Here is a 17817-nt window from a genome sequence, read left to right as displayed (position 1 = left end):
ATTATTATTATTATTATTATAACTTGGGTTGGAAGTAACTATCCAACTCATTCCCAGGAGATATTTAAGAGGAAGATTTAGATTATTAGGGATGGTGAAAAGGGGATCCCTGGAGGGGCTGAGTTTGGTCTAGATAACTTCTCATATCCTGTTCAACTCGGAGATTCTATGAAAATAGTGGAGCCACAACGATATGAAAAAACACTCCCAAATCACCAATAAATGAGAATTAAAGCAATTCTGAGGTTCTACCTCATCCTTAGCAGATTAATGAAGGTGGCAGATGAGGAAAATGACAAATGTTGGCAGGGATATGGGTAAAAGGGCACACTAATGCACTGTTGGTGGAGCTGTGAATTGGCCCAGCCATTCTGGAATGCAGTTTGGAACTGTGCCCCCCAAAAGTCACTAAACTGTACATACCCTTTGATCCATCAATACTAGTACTCAGTATATACCCCCACAGAGATCAAAGAAAGAAGAAAAAGGTCCATATGTACAAAAATATTTGTAACAGTTATTTTCATAATAGCAAAAAACCCTGGAAACTAAAGATGTAGCCACCTGTTAGGGGATGGCTAAACAAATTATGGTATATGAATGTTACGTAATATTTATTTTACCATAAGAAATGATGAAGTGTACAGTTTCAGAGGAACTGAGAATTATTTTATGAACTCATGAAAAGTGAAGTGAGCAGAATTAGGACAATTTCTCTAAGGAGAACAACATTATGAAGAAAAAAACAACTTTTAAAGACTTTGGAACTCTGATTAATACAATGACAAACTACAATTTTAGAGGGCTGAAAACAAAGCATGCTACTCACCTCCTATCAGAGAAATGATGGGCTTAAAATGCAGAGAGACATACATTTTTGAGCATAGTCAGTGTGGGAATTTGTTTTGACTAATATGCGTATTTGTTGTGAGAGTTTTCTTTCTTACCTTTTTTTTAAAAAAGGGGGGAAGTAAGTTGGAGAGAGAATAAATATGTATAATTTAGAAAATGTAATAAAATTAATTTTTAAAAAACAGTGCAAACTAGGAAAAAAAGAAAAGAATTGAGTCACATAGACTGTAATGAAAATTAGACTGAGAAGTTAGCAAGGGCTTGAGCATGACTTATGGCAAGAACTAGCTTTCATTACAGCAGGGGATGCCTGTTTGAAACTATCTTGGACTGGGGGCAGCTCTAGAACTCTGGAGACCAGATCATTAGTTACCTTAAAGATGCTCCTCTGGGAAATCCACAGAACAGGTGGCCTTCCTCTGCTTTAATGTGTTGACACACATTTACTATGTAGTATTAATAGATTTAGACCTGGAGGGGATCTTAGAGATTATCTAGTCCAGCGCCCTCATTTTACAGATGAAGAAACCAAGGCAAGGAGAAGTTAATAAAGCTAGTAGGTGTCTTAAGTAGAATGTGAACCCATGTCTTCTGACTCAAAGTCCAGTGCCCTAATCAGAGAGTCAAGAAGACTATGCCATGGTGTGTGTAATTCAGCAGTTTTATGGTTCTATAACATTTTACTTTATTTTATTTACCCCCATAATTCCTTAGTAAAAATTTTAGCCCCTACTCTTGTTGAGTAAAGTTGAATTAAAAGAAGAAAGATTTGTTGACCCCTTACAAAGAGTCACATAGAATACTCAGACTCTAATACACCCTAGCAAGCAGCCAGGTGGTGCAGTGATAAAGTCTGGAGTTGAGAAGACCTGAGTTCAAATTCAGTCTCAGACACTTACTAGCTGGGCAAGTCACGTCACATCTGTCTCGGTGTCCTTAGGGGATCCTGATCTATCTCTTGCCATTGGTCCCAGGTGGCTCCAGAGGAGAGAGTGAGGCTGGTGACTTTGCACAGCCCTCCCTTGCTGAAATCCATTTCATTTGTAAGTCATGGCATCACCTTCCTGATGTCACGGTCCTCTCCCAGAATGAAGGACAAACAATAACAACAGTGTCCTTGACTGTGAAATGGGGATGATAACAGCACCTACCCCCCGCCCCGGGTTGTCATGACGGTCAAACATGACATTTGTAAAGTGCCCAGCATGTAGCATGTGCGACGTAAATGCTTCCTTCCCTTCTCTTCCCTTCCCCCTAAATACGGAGATAACAATAATACAAAACATTAACATATTGGTAGCAGGGGTGAGGATTGAATGAGATAATAAGTGTAAAGCCCTTAGCACCGTGCTGGGCACACAGTAAGCACTATATAAATGCTAGCTATGATTGTTATATGATAAATGCAAAAGAAGGCAGAACAACACAGTGTGTGTGTGTGTGTGTGTGTGTGTGTGTGTGTGTGTGTGTGTGTGTGTGAAGAAAATGGAAGATGGGTGGAGTTATGGGAAGGAGGTGGCATTTGAACTGAACTTTGCAGAATAGTCAGGAATTTGTCCGATTAAGAGGGTGATTGGGTCCAAGCCAGGGCCAGGGAATGATGTTTGCAAAGGCAGAGGTGTAAAACCTTGGAGTACAGATGAAACCAAATTAAAATGTAATTGGGAAACCTGTTAACAAAATACAAAAGAAAACAGACAATGTTCTAGGTCGTTGAACTGTTGCAACCACCTCCAAACAGGTTTTCACATTGTTAACCTAGATTTGTTTGTTTTTTTCAATTTTCCTTCCTGCTCCAATCCAGTCTTCCCTGTCGGCTGCCAAATTAACCTTCATGGGTCAGGCTATATCACATCTTTGCTGAAAATCCTAAAATAACTCCCTATTGCTTATGAAGTAAAATTAGTCTCCTTTGCCTATTCATCAAGGCTGTCTCTAATCAAACACCCTGCCTTACCAGCGTTACTCCTGCCCCACTGGGCTGTTCCCTGTCCTCCAAACACGCCAGGTTCTTTCCTGTCTTTCCCAGTACCTGAAATGTCCTCCTCTTCCCCTGCTGAATTCCTTCCTAGCTTTCTAAAGTCTTCCATGATCCCCCCACCATTTGTCACAAACCTTTCCCTCACTCAAAAAACCACTTGGTTTTGCACTTATCTGACACAGTTATCATATACTATCGTGAATTCTATGTATATTTGTGTCATATCACCCTATTAAATTGTTAAGCTTAATGAAGAGAAGATCCCCTAATTAACTAAACTTTGTATCTTAGCCAGAGTCTGCTGTGCACATAGTAGGACGGATGGTAGAAGAAATCAATGAATGAATGGATGGATGGATGAATGAAAAAATGTTAAGCACTTACTATATGCCAGACACAGTGCTCGGTACTAGGGACACAAATCACCAAAAAAAGAAACTAAATTTGTGCCCTCAAGGAGTGTACATTCAGATAGGAGAGACCACATATATAGGCATGTGGTGACTAGGGAAGTATTTTGCTATGGAAAGTCACAGCCTGGAGAGGCTGTCCACCCATAAAGCAATTGACTGACAGGCCTTTTCCGGAAGCAACATGAATAAATATTTGTTGAATTAAATTGAACTGCTGTAGGGGTCTGGTACAAGCTGATCTCAGTAGGAAAGTGAAACAAAACTTTTTGGATTAGAGCCTTGGGTCTCAGTGGTGGAAGCCCTTCCCTGCCTGGAAGGGGCTTTCTTCACCCTCATCTCTTAACACACATCCTCCTTTGGCCCTGTGCCTTCTGACCCAAATCCTGTTCCCTTCTCCCTTTTTCTCCCTTCTCCTTTCTCTCTCTTTTCACTTCTGTTTGGGTTTGTCTACCTAAAGCTCTGTGGGCTCCCTCCCTCCAAACTCTACCCTCCAAAAATCCCAGAAAATGTGAATTCTGTTGCTTTAATGAATATATTCTACTCCCCCCTTCACACACACACACACACACACACACACACACACACACACACACTCCATCCTCCTATATAATGGGCTGAGTGCCTAGAGGGGAGATAAGGAGACGTCCAAACCTATAGCAAGAAGAGAGGGTTTGTAGGAAGCATCCTTCTGCCCACACCACCACTGCCCTGCCCCGCCCCCCATCCCCCCTCCCTATGTAGTAGTCCCATCCCCTGCCTGTCTCCACCCTCTGAAAAGCTAAGGAATGAAGCCCCAGAGGGGCTATATTCCTTGGATCATTGGCTGGGAGGGGAGGTGAAGCCTGGCTGGAGTTAAGGCTGTAGTGGGGGGGGGGGGTTGGGGAGGGGGTAGTGACGTCAGCTGGCGGCCCGGGAGCAGGGGAGGGGTTGGGGGGGCGGGTTTCTGTCCTTGTTTCACTCCCACACATCTCTCTTGGGCTTTTTCGAACCTTGCCCCAAGTCTAGAGCAACACCTCCCTGGCTAGCTCTGATCAACTTCTCCCCCAACTTTGGCTGAGGTCAGAATTTGAATTCTAACTGGGTTGTAAAGCCACACATTCAGTAGGGAGGATACTGGCAGGCTAGCTCTGGTGATTAATTTGCTTATAAGGAAAAGCATCAGGACCCACAGCCAGTCTCCTGGCTTAGCACGGGGAGCCCCTGCAGTCCTGCAGCTTGGTGGGCTGAAGGGTGGGGTGGGAATGCACTTACTAACGTACAGGAGTAAACTTTGAGGAGAGAAGAGTTGCTTCAGGAGTTTCAGTAGAGACCCTGTGAGCACAGCCCTTGAGTGATCAGACAAGCAGTTGTGGGGAGCCAAGCCAATGAGAATATCAGGTGGGGGAGGGAAGGACTAACTGGGGGAAGATAAAAGGTGAGGTTTAGCTAGGGCGGAGGGATGTGGTTTCTTTGGTGATATTCAAGATTTTAAGTCAATACAGCTCCTTCTAGCTGTGTGATCATCCATAAGGCAACTTCCTACGCTGGGCCTCAGTTTCCAAAAATGTAAAATAAGTGGCTTGGACTAGATAGGGATCTTCTAGCTACTCTATGATCTTAGTCTTGTGGGGATTATCTGGTCTATTCTCTGTGAGGGCCCCATCTCTCTTGTTACACTAGTAGTCTTCCAGGGGCCATAGTCTCTTCTGTCCTCCAGATCAAGGGTTCTTAACCTGGGGCCCCTGAATTTTTTTTAATAGTTCGAGAGCTATTTCAATAGAATTCATTTCCTTTGTAATCTTGTGTATTTTATTTTACGCATTTAAAACCATCATTCTGAGAAGCTCCCAGTGGACCCCACCAGACTGCCAAAGGCACAGAAAAAGATTAAGAACCCCTAGTCTAGACTCTTTTTGATTCCTCCAACCCCCATCTCCTTCCAAGTGGGGTTTCTGACTGAATCATCTAAGGCCCCAGTTATATCTAAGCTCTAGACTGGGAGTCAGAAGGCCTGAGTTCAATTCCTTCTTCTTTTATTAATCATATGATTTGAGACAAGTCAGTTTCCTTTATCTGGACCTGTTTGTTCAGCTGTAAAATGAGGGGATTGGACTAGATGTACATTAAGATACTGATACATCCCAAGGGAAGGAAAGTCATGTCCCATAGGGGCATCTCAATCAAGATCAGTTTCCATAGTCCTCATAATTCATGTCTCTTGTACGTGACAAGCCTTCAGATATTTGAGAACAGCTTCCTTGTGCACCCTGAGTCTTCTTTTCTCCAGGCTATCGTCATTTCTTTTAAGCATGGACTTAAGATCCTTTCCAAACCAGTTCAGCCAGTGTTCTCCTTAAACTCTGGCTCTCAGGACTGAACGCAATACCAGAACCTGGCTGGAGGACAGAGAACAGAGGAACCATCAGCTCCTAACTCCTGAAGGCTTCGTTGTTATTGTTCAGTCCTGTCTGACTCTTTGTGATCCCATTATGAGGTTTTCTTGGCAAAGATACTGCAGTGGTTTGCCATTTCCTTCTCCAATGGATTAAGGCAAACAGAGGTTAAGTGACTTGCCCAGGATCACACAGCTAGGTGTCTGAGGCCAGATTTGAACTCAGGTCTTCCTGACTCCAGGCCCAGTGCTCTATCCACTGAGCCACCTAGCTGCCTTCCTGAAAGTTATGCCTCTTAATGGAGGCCAAGATAATATTAACCACCATATTATACTGCTGACTCACTTTGAGTTTGCAAGCCAGTATCCCCTCCCATCCCCTCCCCCAACCCTCACCCATATCCCCCATCTTTTTCCAGACAAATTGCTGTCTCAACAAGCCTCCCCATCCTGTACCTGTGAAGTTGATTGAACTCAAGTGTAAGATTTTGTATTTACTTTCACTGAATTTCCTCTTACCAGATCCAGGCCCACACCTGTAAAGACCTTTTGGGATCCTGACTTTGTCATTCCGTGTATGAACTCTCTTTCTCAGCCTTTGAGTCATCTGCAGATTTGATGAGTGTGCCATCTATGGCTTTCTCTAAAGCACTGACAGGAATGTTAACCTTCATAAAGTCACGAACAGATTCCTGGGGCTTTTCAGTGCAGACCTACTGCTGAAACTATTAAATACTAGTCTGACCAGCCAGTTCAGAATCTATCTGGAGAGCATGGAATATGCCCTAGAATCCTTCCACTGGAAGAGCTCCAATGTCCTGCCTCTTACCCAAATGGTACTGAAACTTTGTACTGAAATTGTACTTGAAAAAAAATTAGCCTCCTTTTGTTTCCCATAAAATCATCTTCTATTACCCATTCTAGTATGTTAAAACTTAAAAAAAAAACCTTATGCCTCCCTCAAATCCTTCCTGCTGCAGCCTAAGGACACAGTCCTAGGGAACAGTTTGACATCCTTGGGGTCTCAGACATGGATCAGAAGTGGGGAGAAGAAGAGAGAAGAGACTAAGGTGTGAGACAAGGTCACCAGGAGAGAGAAAATAGGGGTTTCCAGGAATGAATAGAAAAGTTTTAAAGAAAGAGACAGAAATGGAAAAAAAGGAAGGGATGGGCACCAAGAGGCTGAAGCTGGGGATGAGAGAAACAGAAGGATGTGGGGTTATCACAAAGACCATGAAGCCAGGGGAAAGAAGGCGTAGGAGGGAGCGAGGGAAAGAGGAAATAAAAGCAAAGGATGCAGAAAGGAGGAGGTTCTGATTTTAAAAGGGGGAGACTGGGGTACAGAGTTTCTCCATGTGTCCTGAAAAATTGTTTCCACATGGTCTGCCTGTGCCCATGGGGTGGTAGTCCAGCTTGACTGCTTCCAGGCTTTTCCACTCCACCATCACCCCAACAAGCCTCAAAGGCTCTCACAGGCCAGTTGGGTAAACTGAACCCCCCTTCCCCATGCCTGGCACACGCTTCCCCCACCCGGCCTACGTGACCAGCTTGGGCTCAGGGGCTGGGACACTGTCGCTAAGATAAGGGCAACAAGGAAAAACTGCCAAAGTCAGGAAATTGCATAGCCTGGTTCCCCTGGCAACCCAAACTCAGTCCCCAAACATCAGTGGGTGGGGAAGCTCTGCTTAGCTCTCACTTTCCTCTGAGGAGGCCTCAGTCCCCTGTTTCCTTCCAGACCTCAGTCTCCCTACCTGAAAGCTGGAGGGCATTCTCTAAGGAATTACCCTGGGCCTTAGCTTCTTCTAGATTATAAACTCTGAGCAAATATATTAGATTCAGGCCATCCCTGGTCCTGGTAAACTTGAGGGAGAGTTCTGGTTCCCTAGCAAATGAGGACTCAGCTTGTTGGTTAGGTAGGTGGGATGCTGTCTATTGATGGGAATGGGGTGGCCCAAACCTGACTTGGTGCCCTCCCTCCCCTCCAAAAGAAAACTAAATCCTTGGAGGCTCTAACCGATCTCATCCCTAGGAGTTCCTGGCTGGACCACCCCATATACAAAGGCAGGCCATCTGGGAATGATTTCATGGAACACAGGGAGGGAGTCCCCTCCCCCAGCTTCTTTCCTTATGTCTCGGTTACCATCCATCTCCTCCCTCCCCAGGAGGAAACTAACTCTCTGCGACACCATCACTACTACTTCTCCCTTATCCATTGTCCCCCTCCCCCAAAAGCTACTATCCTGTTGTTTGTCCCACCCTTCACATTTTCCCTTGTAGCCTTGCCCCTTTTCTTCTCTTGTGGCCTCAGCCTCCACCCCTTGAAACACACACACACACACACACACACACACACACACACACACACACACACACACACACACACACACACAGCCCCACAACCATATTCAGTCCTGCTGAAGACTGAACTCCTGCTAGTCATTGTACAGTAAGGTCCAGGGTCTTGAGAAGGCAAGCTTGTGGCCAGTACAAACCCACGACCACTATAAAATTAATTCAGCACCAGCCTGGGAGTCAGAAGATCAGGGCTATGGTCCTGGCTGTTGCAGTCGCTCTGGTTAGGTGAAGTTGACCGCATCACCTCATTTCTCTGGGCTTCATTTCATGATCTATATAGAATCAGGCAACAGGCATTTATCAAATACTAACTGTGTGCCAAGCATTGTGATAAGAGCTGGGTATACAGAAGAAGACAGAAACACAGCCACTGTCCTCAAGGAGCTCATCGTTTGTCCTTCATTCTCGAAGAGGACCATGACATCAGAAAGGTGATGCTGCGACATGCAAGTGAATTGAATTTAAGTGAGGGAGGGTTGCACAAAGTCGCCAGCCTCACTTTCTCCTCTGGAGCTATCTGGGTCCAGTGGCAAAATATAGATCAGGAGGACCAGAGATGGCCCTTGCCCTCGAATTTACATTCTAATGGAAAAGGATAATACGTAGAGGGGTGCTAGAAAGGGACTTGGTACAGAGGCCTATATCACACCTTCACAAAATGGAGGCAAGATAAGGCAAAAACTCACCTATTTGAGCCAGGGAATTTAGGAAGTTAGTTTAGGTGGTCCCTGAGGTCACCTCTAGCACTAAATCTCTCATCCCAAGGAGACAAGGCATAATAGTAAATAATAAACATGCATCGAGCAGCGACAAGGACACACTCTTCTAGACTCTGGAAATCCATGAGACATGAAATCGAATCTGGACAGCAAGTTCTAGAACATATGCAGCCACAGCATGGCTGATTCTGCTTGACCATGCCTCTCTGAGTGGGCAAAGCAGTGTGCAGCGCAGTTCCCAAAGGATATTCAAGGCCTCCCTTTCATAGGACTTGTCATCGATGCAGACACAGAATCCCTGGAGTTGTAGTGTTGATTCACTGGGCTCACTGATGGCTCAAGATCATGAAATGCAGGATCCAGTGTGAATAAAGACACAAGAAGGTCTTGGGATTTATTTGGTCACTGATAAATACCTTTGACTGTCTGGGTGAAGCTAGCCCCTCATGGAGGCCAGCCTGGACAAGTGCCACCATCTCATGTTCCCTGACCCTTTTCCCCTTGAGAACAGTACCACCTCTCTGTTACTGGCTGTATCAGGCCTCTCCTCCTCACTTCCTGTGGCCACTTCCAGTCCTAATTCTTGGGGCTGGGGGTGGGAGGTGGGAGGGGGAGAGGATTATATCTTTATACATCCAAATAAGGGAACTGGGGCTGCTCACCTGTAAGAAGGGACTTAAAGGGGACAGAATCAGTATTATTAAACAGGTGAAAGTTGAAAGGGGGTAGATTTCTGTTCAATATAAGGAAAAAATTCCTAACAATAAGAGCTGTCTAAAAATGGAATAGACTGCCTCAGGAGAGCTAGGTGGCACAGTGGATAGAGCCCTGGGCCTGGAGTCAGGAAGAGCTGAGTTCAGATCTAGCTTTTGACATTTATTAGCTGTGTGACCTTGGGTAAGTCATTTAAATTGCTTCAGCCTCCTTATCTGTAAAATGAGAATATAACAATGGTACCTACTTCCTAGGGTTGTTGTGAGGATCCAATGAGATAACATTTGTAAGCACCTGCCACACAACAAACACTTAATAAATACTTGTTCCTCTCTCCCTCCCCCACTTGCTTTCGAATGGATGCTGGTTAACTATTTGTTCAGTAGGTCATAAGGGAAGATATTTGATCTGGTCAGAATTGGACTAGACGGCATCCCGGCTTTGTGGCTGTTCAATTGTGTTCAGCTCTTTGTGACCCCATTCAGGGTTTTCCTGGCAAAGATTCTGCAGTGGTTTGCCATTTCCTTCTATAGCTCATCTTTCAGATGAGGAAACTGAGGCAAGCAAGGTTAAGTGACTTACCCAGGGTCACACAGCTAATTGTCAAGTGTCTGAGGCTGGATTTGAACTCGGATCCTCCTGACTGAAGGGCCAGAACTCTGTCCACTGTGCCACCTAGCTAACCTGCAAGAGTCTATTTCAAATCTGGCCTCAGACAACCACTAGCCATGGAACTCTGGGCAAATCACTTAACTGCTGTCTACCTCAGTTTTCTTATATGTTAAATGGGGATAATAATAGCATCTCCCTCCCAGGATTGTTGTGAGGATTAAATAAGTAATATTTGTAAGCACTTTGCAAACCGCTAAGGCACTGTATAAATGCTAGCTAGCTTTTAGGCAGACAACATGCTCATACTTATACAAAATAATTATAAGGTAGGTATAGAGGAGAGACACCCTTAAGGAATTGCTGGAATCAGGAAAGGAAATCATGTTGGAGACAGCATTTGAGCTGAGCTAGAGGCATTCTAAGAGACAGGACTAAAGTATGTCGTGGGGGGCAGTGAATCCCAGATAGGAGTGGCAGGCTGTGAAAAGACATGGGAGCAGGAGATGGAATTTCTTGTGTGAGGAAAACCAAGGCAGCCCCTTTGGTTGGACTATAAAGGGTGTGGGGAGTGGGGAGTGGGGAGGATGTAACATAGACCTGCAAAGGTAGGATGGAGAAAGGTTGTGATGGGCTTTAAATGACAGAGGAGCATATAGTTTATAGTAGAGGTAATAAGGTACAGCTAGGTGGCTCCTTAGTGCGCAGAGTGCTGGGCCTGGAGTCAGAAAGATGAGTCTTCCTGAGTTCAAATCTGGCCTCTGACACTAGCTGTGTGACCTTGGGCAAGTCCTTTAACCCTGTTTGCCTCAGTTTCCTCATCTGTAAAGTGAGCTAGAGAGGGAAACAGCAAACCCCTCTAGTATCTCTGCTAAGAAAACCCCAAATGGGGTCACAAAGAGTTGGACATGCCTGATACAACTGGACAGTGAAATAAGGAGCCACTAGAACAGGTGAATGACGTGGTCAGACCGGTCCAAGGATCACTTGGAGAGCAAAGGCACTTATGGCAGACTGTCTCAATAAGCTAGGTAAGAGGTGAAGAGGCCCTCAAGAGGGTGGTGGTCACTCCAGTAGAGAGAAGGGGCCAGATATAGGAAACAGGATAGAGGTCAAATCAGCCTGACTTGACAGTTGAGTGGCTATGTGGAGTGAGGAAGAGTGAAGAGTCTAGGACAACTATGAGGTTGAAAACCTGGTTGACTAGAAGGATGGCAGTACCTTCAGCAGAAATAAGGAAGTTGAGAAGATGAATGAGTTTGAATTGGGAGGTTGAAGGCAGATGATGAATTCTGTATTGGGCATGTTGAATTTGAGACCCTACCATATAACAGAAATAGTAGCGATGGGCCTCTGGAGGTCAGTAGGGAGTAGGGTGAAATACGTAGATTGGGAGTCATCTGCATAGAGATGAGAGTCAAACCCAGGTTGGTTGATAATACTATTGAGAGAATGTGTACAGAAAGAAGGGGACATGGTATAGAGCCTTGGTGTATACACACAGATGAAGGAAAATTTGTAAACAAGGACCCCAGAGGGCACAAGGGAGGATGAGGACTTTAGATGTTCTTGATTGAGCTCGTTGCATCAAGGCTTCAAACAATACAGAACTTCCTAAATGATATCCATAATCATTCAAAAGAATCTAACGTGGTTATGCACATAGGAAAAGCTAAGTGGATGAAAAATGACTGGTGTACAGACTATGAAGTACAGTTGGATGGAAAACTTATAGAGCTCCTTTATCACCATATATGCCTATGTGCATGTACATACAAATACACACATACATACACATATGTACGTATGTATATAATATATGTAAATATGCTTCTTCCCAAAACAAAGCCTTATCTTTTTCACACTAGTATTTTTCTGGTGATGTTATATGGTTTCAATTCATGGAAAACCATAGTCTTTGAAGAATTAGAACTAAAAATTACCCAAAGGACAATCAGTAATGTTTACAGGGTGTATAAGAATGCTATATTACAAATGAGAAATTACATTTAAGAAACTGTGTAAAGGATGACTTCAAAGAAATGTATGATTTAAAAAAGGTGGGCTCATTCACAAGAATGAGGTGAACAGGTAGATGTCATATTCAGCTGGTGGCCACTGATTTTGAAAGAACTTTAGGAAAGCCACCAGCACCTTAGATGGACCCACTAATGGATGAAAGTGACCCATTTTACAGAGGAAGAAACAGGCCTACCAAGGCAAAATGATTTACTAATGATCACCCATGTAGTGTGAGAGCCAGGATTTGAAGGTGGTGGTACCAATTCAATAAACATGAATTCAGGTTTCCTGTCTCCAAAGCCAGAATTCTCCCATACATTGTATTGATTCTCCAAAGGAGAGAATTGCTATTCCCCTCCAGGCTCAGCCTGATACCTGACCTCTGATGTTCTTTCTGAGGTCTATGGTCCTCACCTGGTAGCTGCTGCTTTGCAGAGAGCATCCTTCCATCCCAGTTCAGAAGCTATCTGGAAGGCAGAGCCAAGTTGGCAGAATAGCAAGAAGAAGTGCCATAAGAACCCCCACAAAAAATTTCCATTGAATATACAGTATCTAGAAAACTCACCAGACCAAATCCAGATGGAAAGATCTTAAGAAAATTCCATAGTAAGTCATTTTTTCCAGCCCAGATTGGCATAGGGAAACAAAGAGGTCTGTGAACCCAGGGCACTGGATGTGGCCAGAGCATGGACCATAGAGCATTCCAGTGCGGGGCAAAAGGAGGTCCCAAACCTACATGTGGCATCATGACCTTGAGCAGGGTGTGGGGACAGGTGCCAACTGCAGCAATACTGCTACCTGCTACAGGCAGATCCAAGACAGACCAAGAAGGGCACCTGCATGGAGAGATGGCTTTCCTGCATAAGGAGTAGTCCAGGGTCCTGGCAAAGGAGGGGTCAAAGGTCTGGGGTTCCACATCAAAAGAGGAACTAGTTCAGAAGCAAGCAGCAGTGGATCCCAAAAAGTAACTTGGACCTCAGAAGCAGAGCAGTGTCTCAGCTGCAACTTCCCACCCATCTGAAGCCTACAGAGGAATAAGGATGGCAGGAATCCCAGACCAAAGGGAAGCCTGCAGTTCTGTCCATATCTAAAGACGGAGCTTCCCAAATGGCGGATAAAGACTAGCAGCATTCTGTATTTACTTAAATTCAAATTCAGGTCAGTAACTTGCAGAGCTCAGAACAAGGGGACAGTGATCAGACTTTACCCTGAATCAGAACACTTTGGGAGCACTGACAGCTTACATGTCTCCAGTGCAAGCTGTCCCTGAGATCCTGGAATAACACAGTCAATACAACAGAGAACTTCATTCCAGAAGAGTACAGAACCTCGTCCTAGAATCAAGTATAAAGTCAGGAAGTAGTCTGGAAGAATGAGCAAGTAGAATACATTTGGACAGTGTGGAATATACTGTCCTTGAGAAAGGTGTGCAAGCCTTCAAGAAAGTCTGGATGGTGTATATGTAGCATGCCCACTACCCATCACTTGGGAAGTACTATGCATGTTAATACATGCATTAATTCATATACACATATTGAATCAGTCTGATAGGACTGTAGGTTTAAAGTGGATTTCATCTTACCCAACTCTTTCATTTCACAGATGAGAAAACTGAGGTCTAGATAGAATAAATGACTGTCCCAAGATCATACAGTAAATAGTTCAGGCAGGGCTTGAACCTAGGTCCTGACTCTAAATCCAAAGGATTTTCTACTTGGGCCCCAAATTGGCAAAATGCCTTTCCAGGGTCACCTAACTAGTGAATGGCAGGGCTGCGACTCCACCAAGGGCTTCTAACACTGTTAAGTACTGTTTCCACGACATTCCTGTTGCCTCTCACTTCCTATGGTCACTCTCTGCCCTCTTCTATTGCTCACTCGCCCCCTACTCCTATGCTTAATAACTCTTTTGTTCAGAAACTTACTCCTTCCTCATATTTCTGAAACTACATCTTTCTAGATACAACCTCAGTCCATTTCCTCCTAATCTGTTCCACCAATGTGTAATCAACATTTGTCTACTTAGAGATTTTCACTGTCGACTGCCAGCCTTTGCATCTTCAAGTTTAACCCCTAGTACCCTAGCTCTCCCTTCCAGGCCCTGGCCCTCCCAGCTCTGTCCTGCTTTTTGCTGTGAGTTGGGTCCTTTGCCAAGTTCTCCACACCCTTTATAAACTCTGTGTGGACACTGGAAGGGGACACATTGTTCTGTGGAGCGCCATGCAGAAATATACATAGAAACTTACGTGCTCGTGCTTACATGCTTACATGTACGCACATACATACATCTATGTATGGACACGTGACCCACGCACTGCACTTAGATGATGCAGAGCCCTCTGCAATGGGACATATGGATCACTCTCCCCCTCCTCCGTCTCTACCACTTACCTTACTCCCCCTAACCCCCACCAGCCCAGCACACATACACACACCTATGTATTCATAGGCACATACATTCTGGGTGAGGCTGCTTCTCCCCCAGAGCTTCACTTGGCCCAAATGTTATGCCTGCTTCACCACCAAAGTGTGATTTTTCTGGTCTGTAGAAGTGGAAAATGAGTCAATGGGCTGGGGTGGGTGGCCCCTCGCCTCACCCTCTCCTTCGTTTTCTCCTTTCTTTTCTCTTAGCCTTAGTCAGGGTTCTGCTATTCACACCTGCACAAACTTCTGCACATACACAGACGCACGCCCAAAATGCATACAAACACCCTGAATACATAGACCCACTCATCACACACTCATTCATATCATCCTCTCCTCCTCACACCCAACTCCTTAAGGGCAGAGACTCTTATCACTCTTCATCTTTGTGGTCTCCATTGCCCACAGTAGCTATTTAAGAAATACTTTTTTGAGTTGAATTTAATTCGGTTGGCCAAGCTTCCAAGGTCTGTCTTTCTTTATAATTTCCTTTATGTTCTCAAAAGTATGATCTGAGTCCCCCTGGGGATTTCCGAAGGCCTTTTCAGGGGGTCAAAACTATTTTCTTAGCAATACTAAGGTATTATTTCCTATTAAAATGTTCCTTTCTTTTCCAATCTGTGTGGGGACAGATTTTCTTTATATGACAACCAAATCAACATGCTGAGTACAGACAGACATGGGAATCTAAGCCCTCTTCTATTAAGCTAATCATTAAAAGAGATTTGTAAAAATATGTGAAACAATGCCACTCTTTTCACTAATTTTTTTGTTTTGAAATATATGTATACATATAGTCATTAAAATATGTTATTTATGTTAACATGTAATGGGTTTATTATAGTTATTTTAAAATAACTTAAATATTTTTTAAATGTGATCGTTTCATTTCTAATGTGGTAATTATTGACAGATATAGCCTGTATAATATCTCCTTGGAAACATAACTGACCTGGAAAATAGATTGAGGAGAGACAATTAAGGAATTATTAGACTATCAGAAAGCTATAATTTTTTAAAGAGTCTAGACATCATATTCCAAGAAATTATACAGGAAAATTTCCCAGATATCTTAAAACCAGAGGGTAAAATAGAAATTGAAAGAATCCACTGATCACCTCCTGAAAAAAATCCCAAAATGCAAACTCCCGAGTATATTCTGGCCAAATTCCAGAGTTCCCAGGTCAAGGAGAAAATATTGCAAGCAGCCAGAAAGAAACAATTCAAATATTATGGAGTTACAGTCAGGATCACACAAGATTTAGCAGCTTCCCTGTTAAAGGAGTGGAGGGCTTGGAATATGATATTCCAGGAGGCAAAGGAACTAGGATTACAACCAAGAATCATGTACCCAGCAAAATTGAATGTAATCCTTCAGAGGAAAATGGATATTGAATGAAATAAAAGACGTTCAAGCATTCCTGATGAAAAAGCCAGAGCTGAATAGAAAATTTGACATTCAAACAGAAGACTCAAGAGAAGCATAAAAAGATAAAAATGAAAGAGTAATCATAAGGGCCTCAATAAAGTTAAGCTATTTACATTCTTATTTGGGAAGATGACACATGTAACTCCTGAAAACATTATCATTTTTAGGGTAGTTAGAAGGAGTCTACATAGGCAGACAACATGGGTATAAATCAGGGGTGAGGAACCTGCAGCCTTGAGGCCACATGTGGTCCTCAAGTGCAGCCCTTTGACTGAATCCAAACTTCACAGAACAAATCCCCTTAATAAAAAGATTTGTTCTTTAAAACTTGGACTCAGTCAAAAAGCCACACCCAAGGACCTAGAAGGGCACATGTGGCCTCAAGGCCACAGGTTCCCAACCCCTGGATAAGTTGATTTATGTTAGGATGATCTCAAAAAAAAAAATGAAGGGGTGAGAAAGAGTGATGCCCTGGGAGAAGGGGGAAGGGAGAGAAAGAATGGAGTAAATTTTCTCACATAAAAGGCATGCAAAGAAGAGCTTTTACAGTGGCAAAGAAAGTAGAGGAGGCATGGCAGGCAATGAATAAACCTCACTATTATCAGAATTATTCAAAGAAGGAAGAATATATGTGCAAATGGGTATAGAAATCTATCTTACCCAATAAGGAATTAGGAGGGGAAAGGGATAAGAGAAAGGGAGGTGTGGAGAATGATAAAGGGGAGGGTGAATCAAGGGAGGCTGTGATCAAAAGCAAAACAGACAGGGACAGGATAAAAAGAGAGAGGAGAAGCAGAAGAAAATGGGACAGAGGGAAATACACAGTAATCATAACTGTGAATGCGAATGGGATGAGCTCGCCCATAAAACAGAAGTAGAAAGTAGAATGTATTAGAAACCAGAATCCAACAATATGTTGTTTACAAGAAACAACTTGAAACACAAAGACATACATAGAGTTAAAATAAAAGGCTAGAGCAGTATCTATTATGCTTCTGCTGGAGATAGCAATCATGATCTCAGGCAAAGCAGAAGCAAAAATAGAATTAGAAACTACATTTTGCTAAAAGGTACCACAGACAATGCAGGAATATCAAAAAATGTTATAGCAACTTTAGTAGGTCTCATTTCTCAAGGGAAATGAGTCAAATTTATACAAATAAGAGCCATTCCCCAATTGATAAATGGTCAAAGATATGAACAGGCAGTTTTCAGAAGAAGAAATCAAAGTTATATATAGTCATATAAAAATGTTCTAAGTCACTATTGATTAGAGAAAGGCAAATTAAAATAACTCTGAGGTACCACCTTACACCTATCAGAAATGACAAATGCTATGGGGAAAATAGGCACACTAATGAACTATTGGTACAGTTATAAACTGGTCCAACCATTCTGGAGAACAATTTGAAACTATGCCCAAAGGGCTATAAAACTGTGCATGCCTTTTGACCCAGCAATGCCACTACTAAATCTATACCCCAAATAGATAAAACAAAAGGGAAAAGGACCTATAAGTACAAAAATATTTATAGTAGCTCTTTTTAAAAAATTATAACATTTAACATTCTTTTTAAAAATTTTGAGTTTTGAGTTCTCTCGCTCCTTCCCACCCATTGTGAAGGCAAGAAATGTGTTATCAATTATATATGTGAAATCACATAGCAGCTCTTTTTTAGGTGACAAAGAATTGGAAATTGAGGGGATGCTCATCAACTGGGGAATGGCTGAACAGGTTGTAACCTGCGATTGTGATGGAATACTATTGTGCTACAAGAAATGATCAGGAGGGTGGTTTCAGAAAAATGCATCAAGACTTGTTACATGAACTGATGCAAAGTGAAGTAAGAACCAGGAGATCATTGTTCATGGTAATAGCAATATTGTAATAATGATCAACTGTGAAAGACTTGACTACTCTGATCAATA

Source organism: Trichosurus vulpecula, chromosome 4 (genome assembly GCF_011100635.1).
Source record: "Trichosurus vulpecula isolate mTriVul1 chromosome 4, mTriVul1.pri, whole genome shotgun sequence".
Lineage (NCBI taxonomy): Eukaryota > Metazoa > Chordata > Mammalia > Diprotodontia > Phalangeridae > Trichosurus > Trichosurus vulpecula.
The sequence above is the reverse complement of the archived record's forward strand: the minus strand, read 5'-3'. Positions refer to the sequence as shown.